At 36.8% G+C, this 20,511-nt stretch overlaps 1 long non-coding RNA gene across 10 annotated transcripts in view; it reads left to right on the top strand.

Moving 5' to 3' along the window:
- Positions 1 to 20,511, top strand: part of LOC307193759 — a 681,048-nt gene that overhangs the window by 634,208 nt on the left and 26,329 nt on the right. For all 10 annotated transcript variants that reach the window (XR_013830398.1, XR_013830399.1, XR_013830400.1 and 7 more), the window contains 3 exons: positions 3,156 to 3,298; positions 8,315 to 8,407; positions 14,304 to 14,414. This is a non-coding gene — a long non-coding RNA (uncharacterized lncRNA). The remainder of the gene's footprint in view (positions 1 to 3,155; positions 3,299 to 8,314; positions 8,408 to 14,303; positions 14,415 to 20,511) is intronic.

Genomic DNA, 20,511 nt, shown 5'->3' on the forward strand with positions numbered 1-20,511 from the left:
CACATTTTACAAAGCCAGCATTACACTGATACCAAAACATGCATTTCCTGTCCAACAAACCAGACAAGTATACCACAAAAAAAGAAAATTAGAGGTCAAAATCCTTGGTGAATATAGATGAAAAATTCACAACAAAATATTAGCAAACCAATTCCAACAATACATTAAAGAAAATCATACATTATGATCAAGTGGAATTTTTTCCAAGGATGTAAGTGTGGTTCAACATCTGCAAATCAATCAACATGATACATCACATTAACAAAATGAAGGATAAAAACCATACAATTATCTCAGCTGATGCAGGAAATGCATTTGGCAAAATTCAACATCCATTTATGATAAAAGCTCTCAACAAAGCGTGTGTAGAAGGAATGGACCTCAATGTAATAAAGGCTATATATGACAAATCCACAACTAGCATCATACTTACTGGTAAAAAGCTGAAAGCTTTTCCTCTGAGATCAGAAACAAGACAAGGATGCTCACTTTTTCCATTTTCATTTAACATAGTATTGGAAGTCCTAGCCATAGCAATCATACAGGAAAAAGAAATAAATGGAATTCAAATTGGAAAAGAAGGAGTAAAATTGTTGCTATTTGCAGATGACATAATACTATATATAGAAAACCCTAAAGACTCCACACCAAAACTGGTAGAACAAATAACAGTAATTAGTAATTTAGAATTCAGTAAAGTTGTAGGATACAAAATCAGTATAAAGAAATCTGTGACATTTCTCTACACCAATAGTGAACCATCAGAAAGAGAAATTAAGAGAACAATCCCATTTACAATTGCATCAAAAAGGACAAAATACCTGGGAATAAATTTAACAGAAGAGGTGAAAGACCTGTACACTGAAACCTATAAGAAACTGATGAAAAAAATTGAAGAAAACAAAAACAAATGAAAAGATATTTCATATTCATGGATTGGAAGAATTAATATTGCTAAAATGTCCATACTACCCAAAGCAATCTATAGATTCCATGCAATCCCTATCAAAATTTCAATGGCATATTTCACAGAACTAGAACAAATATTTCTAAAATTTTTATGGAACCATGGAAGATCCCAAATAGCCAAAATAATCTTGAGAAAGAAGAAGAAAACTGGAATTATCATGCTCCCTGATTTCAAACTATAATACAAAGCTATCATAATCAAAACAGTATGGTACTGGCACAAAAAAAGACAGATCGATGGAACAGAATTGAGAGTCCAGAAATAAACCCCCACACATATCAACAATTAATTTACAACAAAGGAGCAAAGAACATACAACAGAGGAAGGACAGTCTCTTCAATAAGTTGGGAAAACTTGACAGCCACATGCAAAATAATGAAACTAGACCACTGTCTTACACCATACAAAAAATTAACTCAAAATGGATTAAAGACTTGAATGTAAGACATGAAACCATAAAATTCCTAGAAGAAAACATAGGTGGTAACATCACTGACATCAGTCTTAGTGATGTTTTTGTGGATCTTACTCCAAAGGCAAGGAAAACAAAAGTAAAAATGAAAAACTGGGGCTACATCAGACTAAAAACTTCTTCATAGCAACAGAAACCATCATCAAAATGAAAAGGCAACCTACTTAATGGGAGAAGATAATTGCAAGTCATATATTTGATAAGGGGTTAATATCCAAATATAAATAACTCATAGAACTGAACAACAACAACAAAAACAACCTGACTAGAAAATGGGTGGTGGATCTGAATAGACATTTTCTAAAGAAAACACGTAGATGGCCAACAGGCACATGAAAATATGTTTAACATCACTAGTTATTAAGGAAATGTAAACAAAATCACACTGAGATATAATGTCACACTTGTTAGAATGCCTATTATCAAAAAGACAAGAAATAACAAATGTTGGAGAGGATGTAGAGAAAAGGTAAACCTCATACACGATTGATGGGACTGTATATTGGTATAGTCACTAGGGAAAACAGTATGGAGATTCTGCAAAAAATTAAAAATAGAATTACCATATTACCCAGCTATTCTACTTCTAGATATTTATTCCAAAAAACATGAAAACACTAATTCAAAAAGATATATGCACCCTTATGTTAATTGCAGTATTAGTTACAATAGCTACAATATGGAAACAACCTAAGTGTTCATCAGTGAATGAATGGATAAAGAAGATGTGATATATATACACACAATGGAATACTACTCAGCTGTAACAAAGAATAAAATCTTGACACTTGTGACAACATGGATGGACCTTGAAGGTGTTATAAGTAAAATAAGTCAGATGGAGAAGACAAGTACTGCATAATATTAATCATATGTGAAATCTTAAAAAAAAAGCAAACAAACAAAATTAAATGAAAACAAACTCATAGATACAGAGATCAGATTAGCAGTTACCAGACAGGAAGTGGGTTGGGGATGCGCAAAATGGGTGAAGGCAGTCAACTGTATGGTGATGGATGATAAGTAGACTTTTGGTGGTGATCATTCTGTAGTGTTTACAGAAGTCAAATTATAATGCTGTATGCCTGAAATTTATATAATAAAACAAAAAAATATATGTAGGAAAACAGCAGGAGAAGCTACTGAATGAGTTTTAAATGTCTGCTTCTCTGAAGAGGAAATTGAAGGGAGGTAAGACATGAGATAGAGAAAAATAGCTTTTGTTTTGAGCCCTGTAAAAATAATTGACTTTTAAAATTATGTAAATATAGTGCAGTCATCAAATTAAATTCAAATGAAGTATACTATCATATTAAAAAGACAGGGCCCTACTTAGATTTAATGCTTAAGGAAATACTCTTTAAGTAAGTAGCATTTAAGATGAGACTTGGATAAGAAGTTGGTCATTTGAAGAATAACCCAGATAGAAGAAGAATCTAGTAAAATTGTCTGGAGACAGCTAAGAGCTCTCTCCAGAGAGTGCCAGCAGAAGATCATGTGGCCAGAGTGGAGAGTGAGGTATTTATGGCACAAGTGGAGGTTGAAGAGCTAGTTCAAGTGTCATCCATGCATGCAGAGCCCTGCAAACAGGGTAAAGAATTAGGATGTGATTATTTTATTCTAAGAGCACTAGGAAGCTATTGTGGTCTTTTGCAGGTGTGGGGGAATGGTACAAATGAATTTAAGCTTGACATGATTACTCTACTTTGCAGAGAATGTCCTGAATGTCAAGGGAGATCTCTTCCACCATGTGAGGTTACAGCAAGAAGATGAACATATATGAACCAGGAAAAGGGTTCTCACCAGACACTGAATCTGCTGGTGCCTTGATCTTGGATTTCCAGCCTCTAAAACCGTAAGAAATGAATTTCTGTTGTTTGTAAGCTAAAACAAACAAAAAAAAAAGTGGAGGGGAAAGATCAGTTAGGAGATGCTGTAGTGGTCCAGGTGGAGGGATTTGGGTTTGACTTGGAGTGGGGTCAATGGAGATGGAGAGAAATAATTGATGTGCAATAACTTTAAAGCAGAATTGACAGGACTTACACCAAAGGCTTGAATGTGAATTGCAAGGGAAGGGACTAAATGTAATGCCCAGTTTTCAGAAGACTGGGTATCTTTCTCACTTGCAAAGGAGAAAGACAAACTTTCCCCTTCCATGTAAATTACATGACATTTGAGTTTGGTGAATGGAAATGCATCAAAATGTAATATAACTAAGTATTGATAATTTCAGAAGAAATATTATGGACAGTCATATATTATACTATGAAGAATAAAAGTACTGTACATTTTAATTAGCAGAGCATTTGTCCTCAATTCTACGATTTTCTTTGTTATTTGGCAAATTAATAGCTTTGCATTAAAGTTTTTTTTTCTGTAACAGTGTTGATAATGACATGTTTCCGGGCCCAAATGTGAATGACAGAAAACAAATGTCATCATCGACCTATATCATACTGATAAAACCATTACAATAATAATGTCAAACTTAACAAACTATTATGAAATACTTACAATAGTATGTATGAAAGTGTAACACGAAGTACTAAGAGAGAAATAAGCTTATTTTGATATGGTCTACCTGACTTCCAAATTTGAGCATTCTATTACATCAACTTATAAAGACAGTTTTTGTATCAATGACCAACAAGAGTTCATATTCATTTTTCTACCAGGAGACGGCCTCTTAATGCCTTGTATTACAAAAGAAAACATTCACTGAAATAATAGTAATTAGCTTTTTTTTTTTTTGGCCTGTTGAAAAATTTTTTATGAATCCTCTATAAAAATACTATTATATAAAATAACATTTATATGAATAAAATGTTTTACGTTAGAATGTGTAAAAGTGTATTTTATTTTATTATTATTATTATTATTATTTTATTTATTTATTTTTTTTGCGGTACGAGGGCCTCTCACTGTTGTGGCCTCTCCCCTTGCGGAGCACAGGCTCCGCACGCGCAGGCTCAGTGGCCATGGCTCACGGGCCCAGCCGCTCCGCGGCATGTGGGATCTTCCCAGACCGGGGCAAGATCCCGTATCCCCTGCATCAGCAGGCGGACTCTCAACCACTGCGCCACCAGGGAAGCCCTATTTTATTATTTTTTAATATATTCTTTCTCATTTAAAAAATTTTTTTATTAATTTTATTTATTTATTTTTGGCTACGTTGGGTCTTCGCTGCTGCGTGCGGGCTTTCTCTAGTTGCAGCGAGCAGGGGCTACTCTTTGTTGAGGTGCGCAGTCTTCTTACTGCGGTGGCTTCTCTTGCTGCAGAACACGGGCTCTAGGCTCACGGGCTTCAGTAGTTGCAGTACGTGGGCTCAGTAGTTGTGGCTCACAGGCTTTAGAGCACAGGCTTTTAGTTGTAGCACATGGGCTTAGTTGCTCCACGGCATGTGGGAACTTCCTGGACCAGGGATAGAACCCTTGTCCCCTGCATTGGCAGGCGGATTCTCAACCACTGTGCTACCAGGGAAGCCCTAAAAGTGCATTTTAAAAAATTAATGTATTATATTTTTTTCTAGACAAGAACTTTTCTCTTTTACTTCACTCCAAACACACAATATTTAATGATGTATTAATGAGGTTTATTAGTAAATTTTCCTAATATTTCTAAACCTCACCTGATTTTCAATCTATTGACATTTTTCCACCACAAGGTAAAAATAGAAATTAAAATAGAAAGCACTCTCTGAAAGCCACAAATTATGATCATCTAAATGAAAAATTAAGTGTGTGTTTATATGTGTGATCCAGGCACAGCAGAGTGCATAATTTCAGGAGGAAGAGGTCTTAAAGGGAACATAATTCTATGTTGGACCAAGTCTTTATGACTATAACCCCATTAACTAATTATACTGTGTGCTGAAACACATTACTGAAATCTATTATGTGAAATAAAACTTAGTACTGAAGCATAATTTCCACATACTGTGGAGAGTTAATTATTAAATATATTATCCATTGCACAAAAACAGTGCGGATAATGATGTTTTTGCAGGGCCCAAGTGTGAATGACAGAAAACAAATGGCACCATCAACTTAGTTCACACTGATAAATTCATTTTATTAGATTTTACTTCTGTAGTATATACCTTTTATAAAAATACAGAAAGTAATACATTCTCACTGTGTAAAATGGAAAAAATACAGGAAAATATTGCCAGTCATCCCTGTCCTCACCCTCCCATCCCAGTGTTAAAATTTTGCAGTATGTTTTTAGATATTTTATATGTATCGCTCCTGTATTTTAAATGTATAATTAAATTTAATTTTAATTAAAAAATGTAATTTAATAATAAAAATATATTTATTTAAATAATTTAATTAAATTAATATTTTATTTATTTTTATAAATAAAACTACAGTTGATCCTTGAACAATGGGGGAGTTAGGGACGCTGACCCTCCAATGAGTTGAAAATCCAGGTATAACTTACAGTCGGCCCTTCACATGCATGGTTCCACATCCATGGATTCAACCAACTACGGGTTGTATAGAACTGTAGTATTTACTGTTTAAAAAAATCAGCATATAAGTGGACCCATGCAATTCAAACCTATGTCATTCAAGGTCAGCTTTACAGCAGCAATACATATAGTGCATATAGTTTTCTATTCTACTTCCCTCACTTCACATTGTATTGAGAAAATTTCCCCATGTAATATAATATCTTTTAATTATGATTTTATTTGGTATATAATTTCTTCAGAAGTTCTCTAGAATTTCATTGAAGTTATTGATTTATTTGTATAAAATTAATATCTTCATAAAGAACATTATATCCATCCAAGCAGATAGCATTTTCTTCTTTATTTAAACATATTTTTAGAATCTCAGTGGCATCCTATTCTTTGTTTCACATAGGCTGTGCACATCACTTGTTCAGTTCATTGCTAGGGTTTTTCCTTGCTCTGTGGATAAGAACTCTTATTCTATTCTGATTTCTAACTGGTTATTGCTGGTAGAGAAGAAAAGCTATTAATTTGTCTATTTATTTTGTCAGCAGCCACCTTCTTAAATTTGCTTACAAGTTGACTCTCTGGGGTTTTCTGGGTAGAAATATGTATCATAAGTAAATAATAAATTATTTCACTCGTTTTAGGTATTTGTGTCTCATACTTTTCTTGACTTACTGCATTAGCTACAATTCCTAGAATTATGTTAAATTATAGCTATGATAGAAAGTATCCTTGGTGATGCGATTAATGATAATTCTGCTAATGTTTCATTGTTGGATATGATATTTGCCAGCTATCTTTACACAGCTATTCTTTCTCTTATTAAAGAAATTTCTTTCAACACCTTACCTATAAGGATTCATATATTTAAATCAAGAAGAGTTGTTAGATTTATCAAAATATCAAAATTTCTCTGGATGATCATATACTATCTTACCTATAATCTATAATAATAATGTTAAGAATAAAAATGGCCAAAATATATTCAAAGTTAATACTTACCAGCTACTGAGCTAAGCATTACATAAAATATTTCATTTATGGTTACCAAAGGGGAAAGGGTGGGGAGATAAATTAGGAGTATGGGACTAATAAATACAAACTTATATACAAAAAATAGATGAGAAACAAGGATTAACTGTAAAGGACAGGGAAGTACACTCAATATTTTGTAAGACTCTATAATGGAAAATAATCTGAAAAAATAGATATATATGTAACTGGATCACTTTGCTGTACACCTGAAACTAACACAATATTGTAAATCAACTATACTTCAATAAAAATTTTTCATTTAATCCTTATACCAACTCTATTAGGTATGTACTATTATTATCTCCAAGTAATGGTGACGGTATTCACATTATAGACCTAAGTTTCTAGTAATGAAGTCTGCTTACATCAGGAAATAAACCCTACTTGTTTGTAGTGAATTATTTGTTTGCTATATTACTTGACTCTGTTTACTAGTATATTATCTATATATTTACATCTATAGCAATACAGACCTCTGCTAATAACATTACAGACATTTAATTCTAATCACAATCCTATGAGGGAAATAGAATAACCTCCATTTTCCAGGTGAAGAAATGGCAAAATGAGAGCATAAAGAGGTAAAAATTTTTTCTGAAGTTGCATAGTTAGTAAATAATGAAGCTGAGATTTCAACCCAGGTAGTAGAAAATAAAAAATAAAGAAGAAAATGAAAAGAACAATAAAAACCTTTGAAAAGCTCAGTGTTATGGATTGTATGTTTGTGTGCCTGCAAAATTCACATGTTGAAACCTTAACCCCCAACATGATGGTATTTGAGATGGTGCCTTTGAGAGGTAATTAGGTCATGAGGGTGGGGCACTCATGGTGCGATTAATGCCCTTATAGGAAGAGACACACGTGAGAGAGTTTGTGGAACATTTTTGGTAGCTTCCTAAAAATGAGTTAGTTAGTGGTAAGTATTTTTAGGGAGAGTTCATGTCTGAAAATCTATTTATTTACTCTCAGACTTAGAAGGCATGGATATATCTATCAGTAGCCAAAAAGGAAAAAAATTATGAATACAAGCTCTCTTGTCCCACTGACTTCGAACCAGTAAACCTTAAGTGGTTCAGTTTAACCAAGTTAAATATAATTAATACTGTTAGAAAATAAGAACAAAATATTTAATGGAAGAAGTGTTTTGTCCATGGTATATAAAGAGCTCCTAAAAATCAATAAGAAAAAGACAAACAAACCAAAAGAAAAGAAAGGAAAAAATGCGGTAGTTTCCCCTTATTTGTGGTGTCACTTTCCAGTTTCAGTTACTCACATTCAACTGCAGTCTGAAAATATTAAGTGGAAAATTCCAGAAAGAAACAATTCATAAGTTTTTTTTTTGTTTTTTTGTTTTTTTTTTTTTTTCATAAGTTTTAAATTCTGAGTAGTGAGATGGGATCATGCACCATCCTGCTGTGTCCTGCCTGGCATGTGAATTGCACCTCATCACAAGAAATAAGAAAAGTGAGTACAGTACAACGATGTGTTTTGAGAGAGAGAGAGAGAAAGAGAGAGAGAGGGAGACACCACATTCACATAATTGCTCTATAATTGTTCTATTTTATTATTAGTTAGTATTGTTAATCTCTTACTGTGCCTAATTTATAAATTAACCTTTATCATAGGTGTGTATGTGTGGAAAAGAAACATAGTGTATATAGGATTCAGTAACATCTGCAGTTTCAGTCATCCACTGGTTGGGCGGGGGGGGGGGGGGGTCTTAGAAAGTGTCCCCTGTGGATAAGGGAGGGATGGGATACTGTAACAGAAAAAGAATAAGTGGTTTCGGTGCAAATTACTCAGCATTCAAAGAAATACAAATGAAACCAAAAATAAGAGAATGTTGGTCTTATCAAATTTGCAGAATACTTAAAAATACTTAAAAACTGATGGTACCCATACTTGTAAGGGTATGTAGAAACAGGCACAAACTTTCAGAAAACAATATTGAGTATCTATTAATTTTTAAAAGAATCAACCTTTCTAGAAATTTTTTCCTACAGAAATGCTTCCACATTTTACATATAAATACATAATAGAATATTCGTTGCAGTATTTTTTGTACTAACCTCAAGATGGAAATAACAGAAAAGTTTATCTCTATGAAAATTGTTAAAAATATGAGAAAATTCTTTTAATGGATTACTTATATGCAGCCATTAAAAAAGGAAAGAATAGAATAAAAGAGAGAGAAAATAATATTGATGATATGAAAAGATGATTAAGATAATTGATAAGTATAAAAATCAAGTTGCAGAGCAATTATGTAATATAATCTCATTTAAAAATAATAATAAATTAGAGAAGAGCACCTAACTTTTCAGAGAGTTACCTTTGGGAGTGATATTCACTTTTTGTATTAGTTCCATAATGTTTGCATTTTATATAGCTGTACAACATTTGTATTCTGAAGAAAGGATATGATGATGTTAAAAAATAACAAAAGTGATTTCTGGGTCTTCTTTGATAATCTTTTCTAGTATTTTAGTCACTCTTGGGAAGATGTCTTTTCTTTTTCACTGTCTCATGGTAAGCATGCATGCTCTTTGTTTTCTTACGGAGTTGAGGTGAGAATAATTGTGTCCTCATTTGATATTTGAAAACAAATGTATCACAACTCTTTAACCTTTCCTTTTGAATTTTTAGTATTTCATGATTTCAAAGAAAGGTGACAAGATAACTTATTTTAAGAAGCTGTAGGATTCAAGCTAATTCACTTATTTTGGATATTAAATTGTATCTTTACTTTCAAGTAAGGACTAGAATAGGAAGTATCTTAAGAACCAATCTAACTTCCCCATTAATTAGCTTTGCTCTTTGAGCAATATTGACCTAAATCTAACTGTAAATAAGGAGTTAGCAGTAAAATTTTTCCTCAGGCAAAATCTCATTTAACTCTTTAAGGGCAGGGGTTATTATAAATAACTTGAAATGTATACCCTGTAGATACTTTCAAAAATAAATAAGAGTAGGGGCTTCCCTGATGGCGCAGTGGTTGAGAGTCCGCCTGCCAATGCAGGGGTCACGGGTTCGTGCCCTTGTCCGGGAGGATCCCACATGCCGTGGAGCGGCTGGGCCCGTGAGCCATGGCCGCTGAGCCTGCGCGTCCGGAGCCTGTGCTCCGCAACGGGAGAGGCCACAACAGTGAGAGGCCTGCATACCGCAAAAAAAATAAATAAATAAATAAATAAGAGTAAATAAAAGGAATTTATATTACAAATCATGTTTTAATATATATCCCTTTATGCAAATATATCATTATAGAGCTTATGTGTGCAGTTCCTACATACATTGTCCTGGTTGTGCCATTTTGGTGAAATTGTGATGTTTTGGTAATTTTCCAGTGGACCAAGAAATTGGTTGGATTGCCAATGTATTTTGTTTCTTTTTTTTGTATAAATCTGGTCATCCTTGTAAAGAAATAACTGCTGCTAGACTTCAAATTTAAATATGTATGAAGGGGGAATTTCAAAACATGTTCTGTTGTGGAAGGAAGCACACATTCTTGCTTGATTTGTCTCGTGAGAATCTAAGAAGCACTTTTCTCACCCTGTTTTCTCATCTAATTTGTACAAATACAAATTTCATTAATATTTAAACCTAAATTTTAAAAGATACCAAATTTCATACACAAAGCCTTCGATGTGCAATGTTTCTTTGTGATCTATGCTTGCCAGGCTTGTTGTCTGCACTGTAACTTGACAAACCCATCAATTTTGACTAGAAATATTCAACTGGAACTCAACCTAGGCCTCTAGGGGATCATGTGATGCAAACATGGGGTAACAACAGGGAAGTCAACCGTTCTAAAGAGAGACTTGGGAGTAGCTTGGGTCCAAACTGGGAAGAATAGTTTACATTCTGAGTGCTTCTTAGAAGTGAAGAGAACCGTTTGGATGGCTCCTACAGGCAAGCAGCCTAGGATCAGTTTTTAGGTAGCGAAAAGCTAACAGACAGAGATCAGACAGCAGGCTGAGGGTGAAGTCCTGGAGTCTGATAAAAATGGGTGAGTTCACATGATTCAGAAAGTGTACAATTGCTCAGCTTTCCTCTGATGCTCTCTTCCAAGGGCATATGATATGGAAATCTCTGTTCTAGATGTGGGGGACAGCTGTGAACAGAAGACACATAAGCTCTATCTTTGTGGAGCAGATATGCTAGCAGAAAGACAGGCATCAAACAAATAATCATAAGGTGCTGTGAATTTCAAAAAGGAAGAAGAAAGAAAGAAAGTACAGGGTGCTATGGAAGTGTAAAACAGATGGACCTACCCTTGGCTGCAGGGTCTCAGAGAAAGTGTCTCTGGAAAAGTATTGTTTAAACTGATATCTGAAGCATGATTGGCATTAGCTAGTTCAGAAAAGGAAGGAATGGGCATTCCAGGAAGAGAATGTCCCAATGCTCCCTGTCTGGATAGGGAAGTGATGGTACAGTCTCACAAAAAATTCCATTGGTCTCTGTCATATTGTGCTTTGAGTGTCTTCACTGACAAACAATGAACTCCTGGAGGAGAGTGTGTGTTAGTTATTGTTGAATCTCCAGCACCCAGGGCAATGCCTGTACATAGTAGACCTTCATTAAATGGTAAGTGACTATATAAAATATTTCTGTTGATTGAGATGGCTACAAGAAGTTTCATTTTCTCCCTGGTACTAAGTCTGAACTTCGGGTAAATGTCCATTGCATAGACAATAATGCCTCGGCTTTGTTCTCAAGATCCATGTTGTTGGGTTTCCCAAAGGTGTGGTTAACATTGAGGACACATTATGGAATGTAATTTTCTATTCATTTATCATCTTTTCATTACAAATTAGAACTCTAATACAGTAAGTATTATAAAGTAAGATATATTACTTTAAAATAAATTAATTAACATTTTGAAGTGTTGTGCACATGTCACAGGAACATTTTAAAGTACACAATTGGAAAACAATAGAAAATTTATTAAAAAATATGTATTGATTTTATTGATTATTGTTTCAACGTTTCCTTAATTTGGGCTTACAGATTCATAGAGCAATCTTTGATAGTGGTATGAATTGTGTTTTAATGATAAAATCTGAAAGTCCTTGGGAAATTCACCTGCACACACACATTTATATGTATATATATTTCTAGTACTTTGGGGTTTCAGAGCTACATGGAATCAAAAATTTTAAAGAAATTCTTTCTCTAACAATAAGAACCTAAGTACTTTCACACTTATCAGAAAAAATAGATTAATAGTCTTTTTAGGTATGTGACTATATCAATATTCCCTTTTTTCTTATCTGAAATTGATGGAAAAATGACAAACATATATAGTGTGAATCACTGGTCCAAATATAAACCTCATTCTGGTCTTTGTTTTCTAAAGCACAGTTTTCTTCAAAGCTTTTAAGATAACCAAAAAAAAAAAAAAATCCAATTTGAGATGTGCTCCAAGTTTCTCTCACTCATACCTTAAACCAAAAATACCCTTAAACAGAATATAGGAAGATTTTTTAATGATCTCTCAGTTTCTTCCAAATGACATGGTTTTCAGAAATCATCTTTGCTTTTTTATTTTGAAATCTGCATCCCAAGAGGTTCTGTTTTTAATTATGCTAAATAGGAAGTTCTTCAGTGTACAGAGATTACTCTGCAGGTTAAAGTAAACCAGACTTTAAAATAGTTTCTAATTAAATTTGTCTCCATACCAACTGATTCACATAAGGCTTTGTCTTGGCCTTATTCATTTCTGAGTCTTCAGGGCTGAGCTCTGTATCTAGCACATAGTAAATGCTCAATAAATGCTTGTTAAATAAATGAAAGCATGGACTGTGGATACTAAAATCTTTTAGAATATCTGCATTATTGGAATTTTATGTAGTTCAATTAGAATGTCATTTGAGCTTCTCAGTTAAGAGGTTCTATAAGGACATCATCAATAATAGTAACAAGCTTTATTGTTTGGGAGTGAAAACATATCTTGCTGTTTCTTTAATGACTCATATGGCACAGTCCATAATGTTTCCATTTGATAATGAAACATTGCATCTTCTAGACAGTATGTGAGACATGATGACTGAAGTGGCTGTGTTTAAAAATAACTTCCAAGCAGCTTCACTAAATGAGCATGCCACACAATGAGGACTAAGTGAAATGTTTGGTTTTCAGGATGAAATTATTGGTAGCAAGTCTAACTTATTTTTATTGTGTGTAAAGCATTTATATGCCTATAATTTCACTCACTGATTTAAAACAAAATTTCATTACAATAAAGTATAGGATAAATGACTATTCCTTATTTGTTTAATGTACTATTTAAGTCCATACACAGAATGGATAAAAAGTGTCTACTTTGGGTAAGTAAAATATTGGGTCTAAGGAAAACCACCAAATACTACACTCTAACAATGTTTATTCATGCAAGTAGCATGACTGTATTAACAGGATAGCCAAGTGCATTTTAACAAGGGAGGGGATGAGAAGGAGACTAGGATTTCTTGAACACCCGCTATGTGCTGGGTTTATTGAAGTGTTTTAGTTGGTTCAGGATGCTATAACAGAAATAACATAAACTGGGTGGCTTATAAACAACCTTTATTTCTCACAGTTCTGAAGGCTGGGAAGTCCAAGATCATGACACCAGCCGACTTGCGGTCTGGTGAGAACCTTCTTCCTGGTTTATAGACTTCGTAGCCTTCTCACCATGTCCTCCCATGATGGAAGGGGCAAGGATCTCTCTGAATCCTCTTTTATAAGGCACTAATCCCATTTGTGAGGGCTCCACCCTCATGACCTAAGCACCTCCCAAAGGTCACACCTCCTAATGCCATCACTTTGGAGGTTAGAATTTCAACATATGAATTTTGGGGGACACAAATGTTCAGACCATAGCACTCATAAAATCCTCATACCTCAGGTGAAATCCAGATGGGTGAGTACAGGCCCTGGGTTATAGGCTTGGAGCCACAGACATTGGGGGATGTTTGGTGGAGCGTGTGAAGTGCACACGTACACCTGAATCATTGGCATGGGCTCCTGGGGGCCACGGTACATCTGCCATCTTCCAAGCCTGTGCATTGCAGCCTCTCTGGGGCATACGATCCACTCTTCTTTCTTGGATCTTTTCATTGTATGTATTGGTGTCTGGCACCTTGCTGGCCAAAGTGAGGGCTGATCACCAAGCAGTGCTACCTCTCTGCTAGAAGTCTTCAAAGAGATTACTTTTACAATGATTTAAAGTAAGCTGGGACTTTTAAGAAACTTCTGCTGAAGGAACACCTGCAGGTAAAGCCCATACTCACACTACCCTCTGAAGTGCATACTATCACTGTTTGGTAGATAAGGTAACTGAAGTTATAAAAGTCTAAGTAACCTGTCCATGTTCACACAGCTGGCAAGCAGAAGAGCTAAATTCAAGTCTGAAGACGGCTCTGTTTCTCCACCTCCGGTCAGTAATGGGGAGCCTTGAGCCATTCATGACACACCAGTTGCCTGAAAAGAGGTGAGGGAATCCTCCTATGTCTAATGCCATATCAAATTGAAAAACTCCAGTTTCAACCCCACTTGCTTAAGTATTTACTTGAAGCGACCCTTCATTGTTCCGTGGAATATTGAAAAAGAAGGTGGGGGCCTTCCCTGGTGGCGCAGTGGTTGAGAGTCCGCCTGCCGATGCAGGGGACACGGGTTCGTGCCCCGGTCCAGAAGGATCCCACATACCGTGGAGCGGCTGGGCCCGTGAGCCATGGCCGCTGAGCTTGTGCGTCCGGAGCCTGTGCTCTGCAACGGGAGAGGCCACAACAGTGAGAGCCCCGCGTACTGCAAAAAAGGAAGAAAAAAGAAAAAGAAGGTGGGATCAAGAACACACCTTTTGCCAAGACAGCATGGATGGCCTCCCTCCTGTGGGAAGAATGCAATGATGAATTGTGATAAAGAGCTTGGACCAGATTCCAGGACTGTCTTGTCCTCACCACATCACAAGCAACACAGAACTAATTGTCCAAATATCTGCCCACAAACCTTGTCACCGTGTACGCAGTTCTTTAAGTGTGTCTTCTCAGGTAAGATCACAAGGAGGGCCTGCCTGGTAAACGAATCTCAGCTCCACTGAAAAGTAGATTAGAAAGAATGGTCCAAGTCAAATGGGAAAGGGGCTTGAAGTGCACACCGATCGGAAGAAAACCTATTCTAGCTCTGTGTTTATGCTGAGCTTAATTGGCTGCTGCCAATATATTTAAGTGCCAAAGGGTGTGCAAATACCCAGACTTTTCTTACAACAAAAAGCTACCTTGCATTTAGACAACCCTTCCTCATTTACAAAGTATGGTTGCATACCTGGTAGACTTAGAAATATAGTGTAGCCTGGGCTGAAAGCTATGTTGTCAGTGCACTTGAGTCTCTTCCTAATTAATCCATCCCTCTTATTCCACAGAATTTCAAATGTAGAATTATTCTCTTACTCTCATATTCCAAATAACTCCTGATAACTGTGAAAAGATAGAGCCCCTGGACTGAGGTAGAAGTAAACAAAGATATCTAACTCCCTGCATTAGAGACACATACAAAATATGTACCTTCCTCAGAAGGAAGGAACAAAGGAAAGCCATCTCACCACCATCCTAATGCAAAACCAGATATGACATGCAGCACACACCTTTTCTCTTTCACTTCCTGAAGTTAGTTCCCCATTGCCCCCTTTACTTCATCACTTTCTCACATACACGATAGGTTTTGTATTTCATTATCCAAAAGAAAGTCAAGATGCCACTCGGCACTTGATGTTAAGGCAATAAAGACTTAAAGCATGACGATATTAGATATAGAGGTGCTTGGTTTTGCTTTTGTTTGCAGGTTCGGGGCTATGTTGGGTAGTGAGATTTTCAGGGTGCTGAAAGAAGCATTTGTCTTCTTCAGCTTCGCCCCATCTGGGTGACTCAATGTGTCTGTTCATCACACAGCACAGTAGAGAGCATGTAAAGCAGAGTGGGTCAGATACACCAGTCTGGGTTTAGCAGATTGTGGCTACAGGCATCTTGAGGAGTCTATTGGAAAGTGTCAAAATACCTGTCAATTGATAACGAACACTTAGAGTGAACTTTATGCCAAAACATTTGCAGAGACTGAGAGTTATCTGCAAAAAGAAATGAAAATTAATACAAAGGTACTACCAACCTCAGCACAGATTGTGAGAAACATACACAGGAAACCAGGAGAGTCTGAATAAAGAAGACTTAATGGATGAAACTTTTCTTTTGACCTCATTGGTTAAGGGTTGTCATCAGTTTCTAAGTGAGGACAAATTGGTAATTTATCTCAGAATTTAATGGACATAGAATTTCTCATTTGTTATGTATGTATCATGACGTCCTAGTCTTTTTATAGTGTGTATTCACATTATTCTGAACCGTTTCTTTTGTCTTCCTGAAGTCTAGAGTTAAAGCCCCTCCTGATGGTATTTTATATTGATTCCTCTAGAATAGACTCTCAAAGCCTATTTCAGTTAAACTTCTGGGACCCAGAGTGGGTGGGTATAAGCAGTTCAGCAGCCCTTCCTTCAAAATGTTGCCATAATGGGGCTTAATTTTGTGGGTGTGCTACCCGCACATCAAGGCACTTAAACTTTTTATGGATCTGCTGTTGTTTAGTATAACAAAAACATGTAATCATAGAATTTTTCGTCCCGTTTTCTTCTGATACTTAAATAAGCTAGCATCTTTATCTGCTTCCAGGAGGCATAGGGATTCTCTCACACATTTTAGAAAAGGGTAAACAGACAGAGAGAAGTAAAATGACTTGCTTAGAGGCACAGTGGATTCTCTGAAGAATGAAAGACTGGTATCAGAAGTCCTTCCCTTCAGGGCTAATTCTCGATTGCACTTTCTTCCTGAGCAAATATACCCGAATCAAATCATCTCTCATCCTTGTCTTAACAACATCTACTTATGTAAGCTCTGTAACTTCAAAATCCCAACAAGAAAAAGGACAGAGCATTTTTAGTTGTGACCCACATGATTTAAAGTTAGCTGGAAGGCTGGCAAAACACAGTGTCATGCTGAAGTTATTTCCAGAACAGCAGGCATCTCTTCACGCACACCAGCTAAAAAGATGTCAAACTTGCCAACCTATTTTCTCCAACACAGTTCTCTTAAGATTGAGTGAATAGTAGAAAAATTTTATCTTCCCATATATTCAATTTAATTAACTGAGAGTTATGAGCCAGACCATAAAACAGAGATCTCAGAAGCCGCATGGAGTCTGGATTTGGACTGTATGGGCTAGAAACCTGGCTCTACCTCTGACTGTGCAGCCTTAGGCAAGTTATTTAACCTCTTTGTGCCTCGGTTTCTTCATAGGTGAAGTGTTGCTAATAATACGTAGTACCTGCCTCATAGCTGTAATGGAGATTCAAAGAGTTAATTCTACTTTAAGTGCTTAATGAAGTATGTGTCTGGTAGTAAGTGCTCATAAATACTAGCTGTTACCGTATCCCCAGCACCTCGTCCAAAGACTGGCACGTTGCTGTCTTTTAATAATGTGAGCTTTACCATTGAACTCTCAAGAAGTTTTTATTCTACTTGGGAGACAATATATACATATAAGACTAGAGCAACCAAATAACGTGGGCAGTATACATACAAGGGTAAAATATTATATGATAGTAGATCAGATAAAGAAACTGTCGTTGGTGGCAAAGTACATATAGAAGTTTCCATGGGAGCAACAGGTGATCTTGCATTAACCAAGGCGTTTGTATGGAAGATTATTTATTCAGCAGATGTTTGTGGGTCATGTACAGTGTTCTAGACACTGCATATGAGAGTTGACTCCCTTGACATCAAAATTATTTTAAAACTTTTGTTGAAGGAAATGAAGATGGAACAGCCATGAGATATCAATTGTAAATGGCAAGTTGGGTCCGGTTGGGTCTCTTGAACCTGTGTTTTTATATTGGGCTTGGACAAAAATCTGTAAGAACCTCCCTGGGAGATTAGAAGTTGGGAGAGGGGAGTGAGATGGTACGTGCTTGAGGGCATTCCATTTTTACCAATGAATTCTTTTATGTTTTAGAAAACAGTTAAAAAATAATTGAAAACAGGGCTTCCCTGGTGGCGCAGTGGTTGAGAGTCCGCCTGCCGATGCAGGGAACACGGGTTCGTGCCCCAGTCCGAGAAGATCCCACATGCCGTGGAGCGGCTGGGCCCGTGAGCCATGGCCGCTGAGCCTGCGCATCTGGAGCCTGTGCTCCACAACGGGAGAGGCCACAACAGTGAGAGGCCCGCGTACCGCAAAAAAAAAAAAAAAAAAAATTGAAAACAAAACAAAAGACGTGACTATGAGTTTTAAGGATTCTTTACCTAGTACCTGGTCTAAAGATGAACAAGTGGTGGGCCCTCAATATATTTTTGTTGAATGAATGAATCAATCAAATAATCTTTAAGTGAATTAGAGAAATATCATTGCCAAATCTCTTTACCAGAAATACCAGAGAAGAAAAACATTGTCTCAAAGAAAACCAAAATTGACTTGAATGAGGAATAAACACAAAAATTCAGTGATGTGAGGATCTCTATCTTATATTCTAGATGGTGCTACGGGAAGTGGCAGACATTTCTCCTTCTTCCCCAGAGAGACCAGGGAACGTAGCCTGGAGCGGGGGAAGAATAGCTAGTGAGTGGAAAAAGGGGTATAAAAGATAAATTATTCCAACACTTTTATTTTTTTTTTGCGGTACACGGGCCTCTCACCGTTGTGGCCTCGTGCAGGCTCAGCGGCCATGGCTCACAGGCCCAGCCACTCCGCAGCATGTGGGATCTTCCCGGACCAGGGCACGAACCCGTGTCCCCTGCATCGGCAGGTGGACTCTCAACCACTGCGCCACCAGGGACACCCCATTCCAACACTTTTTAAAAAATGACAAGGAAGGCTTTATTCAAAGCTATTGCAATAGGGGTCAAGACTATTGCAACAGGGGAGAAAGACTGAACTCAACTCCAAATACAGCAAGGACAGCCAGAGATTTATAGGAAAGTGAGAGGGTCAGTAGACAGAAAATTACCAAGAGGTAATACCAAGGGTGAGGGATTATTGCTAAACTGGCCTAACAGAATTCTTGCTAGAGGCAGGCCAGAGTTGAAGCTTAGTCAAAGAGGGCCTAGAGGATCCTGACTTAAATTTGGTCAAAGAAGGAGTCTTTATCAGGGGGCATCTCTATGGAGAGTTTTGGAGTCTAACCGTGCAAAATGTTTTCGACGCTCATAAAGCTTTACACCTTTATCTTTTGTGGTCCCTCTCCTGGAAATCTTCTTTTAAGACATGATTCTTCTGAGAAGGTTGAAACATGAAGCCAGTGTATTAGGCAGATTTGGGGATCTTGGCGTCCCATATTCCTCTCTCTGAGAAATAAGCCCATCCCTGATGTCCTTGGGCACATATAGCTATTTTTTTTCTGTTGTGCCTCCCTCCCTCCTCCTGTGACACCATCCAGAATATAAAGCAGAGGTCCTTGTACAGTGAACATTTGTGTCTATTCCTCATTCAAGTCACTTTTTGTTTTCCATGAGATCGTTGCTTCCCTGATATTTTGGGTAAAGAGGTTTTGCAGTGATATTTCTCTAATTCATTTAAAGGTTGTTTGGCTCATTCATTCATTAATTCGATAAACATATATTGATTGGGTGCTCACCATGTTTTCATTAGCATGCTAGGGATTAGGCATAGAAGAGTCCCTTCCTGGCCAGTCCTGTTTAGACCAGGGGAAGATGTTGGAAACACTCCCCAAATTGAACAGAGTGAATTGGATTATCTCTATGGGAATATGGGCAAACTAAGGTCGTATTGGGCCATGGGGAAGAAGAGAAAAAACAGTTGCAGAAAGTCCTTCAGTCTTGAGGCTCCATGTTTCCAGGGCCGGCCAGTATAAAACTTTGCTAAACCTCCTACAAATGGTACCATGAGCTCCTTCTGTATTCTTAATTAATTTAGCAAAGTTTTTGTTCTTTGTGATGAAATTTGTCCCAATCAGTCCTTCCAGTGGCACCATAATGGAAAAAGTTACCTACATTCCCTTCCTGGTATGGGAGAGCCACAGTTCCTCAAAAACAAAAAACAAAACAAAGCAAAAAACCATAAATGGTGTCTTAAAGATAACTCACAAAGATAAAGTATAGATCACTGTATCTGTGCACCTCTGGCTCCATCTCCACTGCCACTTATGCCTTCAAATCCTAGAATTTGTCCGGGGAAAAAATTCTTGCTAAGAATGGCTCAGTAGCGCCCTCTTACATCACAATACCAGCAATCAAGGATCCTAGGGAAATGCTAGAGACTGTCTCATCCTCTCTACATCCAAGCCCCAAGGGGTACAAGAGTCCTGATTGTCCAGGAGAAATGAGTCCAAAATAATACTAACTCAGATTTCTGCCCCATAGTCAGCCATAGCATTTGACTTGCAAGTTTGCACTGAAGACACTGTACAGCAAGGCTTCCCTCACTTCTCTTTTTCTTGTGAGGTGTTACTCTTAAGGCCAAATTTAACATCTGCCATATGCCAGGATCCTATCCATGTATTCTATCTGTATGTGTAAAAACGTCTTTTGCTTTAG

Source organism: Stenella coeruleoalba (assembly GCF_951394435.1).
Source record: "Stenella coeruleoalba genome assembly, chromosome: 11".
NCBI classification, from domain to species: domain Eukaryota; kingdom Metazoa; phylum Chordata; class Mammalia; order Artiodactyla; family Delphinidae; genus Stenella; species Stenella coeruleoalba.